Source organism: Pteropus vampyrus, unplaced genomic scaffold (genome assembly GCF_000151845.1).
Source record: "Pteropus vampyrus isolate Shadow unplaced genomic scaffold, Pvam_2.0 Scaffold211, whole genome shotgun sequence".
NCBI lineage: Eukaryota > Metazoa > Chordata > Mammalia > Chiroptera > Pteropodidae > Pteropus > Pteropus vampyrus.
In genome coordinates, this window is record NW_011888992.1 from 1,069,777 (window position 1) to 1,074,442 (window position 4,666).

The window sequence follows — 4,666 nt, forward strand, 5'->3', positions numbered from 1 at the left end:
GGGACCCCAGGGTGAGGGCCCGTGTCGGTAGCCAGACCTTCCCTCAGGCCAGTCTCCAGGGCCACCGAAAAGGCCCGACTGCTCAGCAGCACAGAAACGGGGTGGTCAGGCCCCTGGGGGAGAAGACAGGGAGGGCTGGCCGAGCTCGCCCGGCCTGTGGGGGGGAGGTGAGCAGTCTCCCGAGTCTCCCGCAGCGGGGCCTGCAGGGGCCAGGTGTTCCCAAAGCTCCACCCTCCTGGCCAGCCCTGGGCTGCTGGCCTGAGCAAGGTCTGGGAAACGAGGTGGGGTGGGGGGAAGCTAACGCTCGCTGAGGCAAGGGCCGGGCCTGTCCCCAGGGAGCGGGCTGGCTTGAGTGGGCCACAGGGGCTCGGGGGCTGAGCCTTTCGACCTCTGACCTCCGTTGAAGCCAGAGTCCCTGCAATTTGAGAGAACTTTTATCAAAATTGCTCCAGGAGCGATTTTCCAAATAGCAATTGTGGGCCCCACCCTGGACCCAGGTCTGCTGAGCAGGCTGGGTGGGGCCACGAGGCCCCTTTGCTGGCGGAGATGAGGAAGTAGCCTGAGGCCCCTCGTCAGCATGACAATGCCCACGACAATCCCTGCTGGGGGAGAACTGGAAGGGCCCATTTCACCACCTAGCCACTCACTCAGGCTTAAGTGGTTTCCTGGGGCCACCGGCTGAGTGAGGGACGCCCTCCCCCCAGCCCTGGGGTTCCCGGCAACCAGAGGGCTCGGCAGCAGGTGGCGGGAGGCAGCCCCTCCCCCACGCCCTTTTCCAGAGACTTGGGTGAAGGGGGACCCCAGTGAGGCCAAGGTGGTCTCCCGTCGGAGCTGAGCCCGCCAGCTGTGTTAATGGCAGGTCCTGAGGGCTCAGACATTGGAGATTGGTCTGTAGCACCGACTCCAGGTGTCACCTTGTTTGAGGCACAGCCTGCTTCCTGCTGTACTCCCTGCTCGGCCCTCCAGACTCTCCAAGCTGCCCGAAGCCCATTGTCTGATGAGTCCCACTGCGGATGCGCCCCAACCCCCACACACCCCAGAAGGTCAGGGCCCCAGGCTGGGGGTCTGAGGCCGCATCGCAGCATGCCGTGACCCCCAAGCAGGCCCGACAGTGCCCTCTGATGTGTCCATCATGTCCCCTGGGACTCTGCACGGCACAGGGCTGCCTTGGGGCCAAAAGAAATCAACCTCAGTCTGCAAGTTTGAGAGCTGAGGGCACCAGGCACAGTCCATGTGCCTTACTGCCCTGTGGACTGTAGGCACCACATCCACCGCTGCCTGGGCCTGTGAGAAGGGAGGACGGCTGTTTGGGGTCCCTCCGCCCACCCCGCCTCCACCTCTGCTGTTCCTGACACCACAGAGACACCCCAAACCCCTTGCTGGCCCCATCCACCATTCCCTCTGCCCTTGGCTCTCCTGTCGGGTGAGGTGTGTCCTCGTCCTGTGCTGTGTCTTATGCTGGGCGTCCTGGGCATGGGCGGTGAACACGCCAGTGGGACCGGCGTCCCTCGCCGTTGGCACATCTCCCTGTGCCACCCACCCCCAGCTCTGAGTGCTGGGCAGCGAGCGTCCCCAGCTGGCCCCTGCCTGGTCACTAGGATCATTGCACTCCTCGCCTCACCAAGGGGCCACCGGTCAGTGGGTTTGCCCCTTTTACTGTGGTAAAAAGCACATAACGTACAACTCAGTGTCTCGCCCATTTTCAAGTGCACACAGCTCAGTGGCATCGTGTACACTCAGACTGCGTAACCGTCTCCATCACCATCCTCAGACCCTTCATCTCCCAAACCGACACTCCGTCGTCCCCATTAAACACTAACTCCCAGCCCCTGGGACCCCCCCCATTCCACTTTGTCTCTGAATGTGAATCACAGTGTGTGTCTTTATGACTAGCTTATTGCACTGAGCATGGTGTCCCCCAGGGTCATCTGTGCTGTGGCCTGTGTCAGGATGTCCTTCCTTTAGAAGTTGACTGACACCCCGTCGTCTGGATGGACCACGTTTTATTACTCGTCCGTCCGTGGACACGGGCACCTCCACCCCTCAGCAGCCATGAACCACACCGTGCACACGGCTGCAAACAGCTGTCCCAGGCCCTGCGTCCGGCTCTTCTGGGCAAACACCCGGAAGGGAGACTGCCGGTGGCATGGTGGCTGTGCATCTGGTCCGCGGGACCCGCACTGTCCCCGCGGCCGCGCGTCACGCCCCCCACAGTGCCCCGGGTCCGGTCTCCACCTCTCCACGCCCTCGCCAACGCGTGTCTTTTTGACAGGGGCCATCCTGCCAGGTGAGGCTGGCACCCTTCGGTGACAATCTTACAGCACATGCAGTTACTGCAGGACCACACCTGAGGGCTGAACGCCCAACGTCCAGTGCTCGGCAGACCCAGCCAGCTGGTGTTCTGCAGGTGACAGATGCTGAGCTGCATGCACTTACCTGCATTCCCCGTCTCTCCTGTGCTGCACTGAAGCCCATGAAGTGTGTTACCACCTGTGTCCGTTAGCAGCTTGATGACCAGCAGTGACCATGGGTGCAGCTTCGGGGGCACGGCCGGCTTTGTTTTTCCTTGTACCCCACGCCTGGGCCCTCCGCCATTTGTCCCGTCGTGTGAGGCTGACAGCGGCACCCTCTCGGGCCAGTTGGCTTCTGCTTGGGTAGCCAGTGGGCTGGGGCCCAGCTCCCGCCCCTCCGGGCATCCTCGGCCACGGCGCCGCCGCCCCCCCCCGCCCCCACCCCCCGCCATGGACGGTTCCCTTCGGGGCGGGGACCAGCACGCGCCTGTTTTCACACTGCGTTCACCCCCCAAGAGGAAAGTCAGCTGTTCCCGGTGGTCGGCACTGGTCCTGTGGGACCCCTAACAGGAAATGTATTTTCTCCAACTGGGCAAAGGACCCTGTCAAAGGACCCCGTCACCAGCCTCCTTCACCCCTGGGTGCCACACTCCCAATCTCTAATTAGTTCTGCTCTCTGTGCTGCCCCTGGGATCCAGATTGTCCCTAGAAATTTAAGTGACCTAAATTTCCTCTTTTTTGCGGGGAGGAGGAATCAATCCATTTCACTAAGGGTCTTTGGGGAAGGGGTCCCCCAGCTTGGCAGCGGCTGAGAATCCCTTCATTACTTCGCGTGGGACGCCCCCCTCTCTGTTCTCAGCGTCTGTCCAGAGTCCCTGCCACACGTCTAGCTACACCAGCGGTGTGATGCGCCAGCAGCTAACATCTTGCCATCTGGAACATTCTCAACTTCCCTGCAGCTGGGGTCTGTGGGACGCCAGACCTGGTCCAGTGTGCGTGCTCCTCAGTTCATCGCAGATTGTGGCAAACCCGCGTTTATCCGCGTACAATTTATGAGATAGCGAAGTCTCTTCTGTTTTCTCCGTTTTTGACAGAGGCCCGTGGGCAGCTACTCACTCGCTCCTGGACACCTGTGGTTCCCCACATCCCATGCCCTCGAGGCCAACCACTTTGCCACCAGGGCGACAGCACTGGTCCCACTTTGCCTCCTGCACCCCTTCTCCTGGAAAGATTCTCTGCCAGAAACCATACTGCTCTGTGTTACGGACTGAATGTTGGTGGCCCCCAAATTCCTGTGTTGAAATCCTAACCCCCAGGCAATAGTGTTGGGAGGTGGCACTTTGGGGGGGCAAGGTCATGAGGGTGCAGCCCCCGTGACAGGAGCATCTCCGTCAGCAGAGAGGAGAGGGCCAGCTTTCTCTGTTCTCTGCCAAGTGAGGACACAGCAAGGAAGCAGCATGCATACCAGGGGGCGGCCTCAGCAGACCCCGCCCGCCCCGCACCTCCGGCCTGCGGGACCTGGAAGGAGTCCGTGGGTCAGCCCCAGCCTGTGCTGCTGCTGCTGCACGGCCCGAGCTGTAAGACACGTCACCCGTGTGCGTTCCGATCCTGACAGTCCAGTCCAGCTGGAGGTGTGTCAGCCAGTCCTGCGCCCGCCCATGCTGCTGTCTCTCGTCTGGCTCGCCCTGTTCTCCTGGGTCTCCTCCCTCCCTCCAGCACCCGGAGCTCGGTGCATCTGTGTGGGGCCCACCTGGTGCCGGCCACCGGGATTTTCTGCCCAGGACAGCCATGGGTACTTTGTCCCTCCTCTTAATTTCTGGGCCCTGGGCTCTGACCTGTACCCTCCTGGGCCCCCCTGGCCTCCAGGAACCCTCAGATCACTGAGTCCTACTCTGACTGGTTTAACTGGGAGGCGGCTGGTCCTGCTTGTACCTTCTGGTTCTGTCTCTACTGGACACTTCATTAGCAGCCTCCGTGATCAGTGAACAGAACAGGAGGTCCTGTGTCCCGTGTCGCCACGGTGCTCAGGCCAGCCCTCCAGCCCTCCCCCTCCCCCCCAGTGGCTCTGCCTCCCGTGGTCAGGGCCACCTTGGATTTGGGAGCGCTCAGCCTCGTGTCTGCGCTGTCCCTGTCCACAGGTGCGTCCGTCCTATGCAGGCACATACCTGTGGGCGAGCCCATCCCGTCCCCCGTGCCCAAGGGTCTCTTTAGTCCCCATGGTTCTCATCCACGTCAGCTATCATCCTTGTCACCTGAGTCTCCCAGAAGGTGGTCACTGCCCTTGATGTATTCACAGCCTTCCTGCCTGGGGCAGCACCTGCCTCAGAACTCCCCGATGGGAACGTTCTGGAACTGCACTGTCCACCACAGCGGCC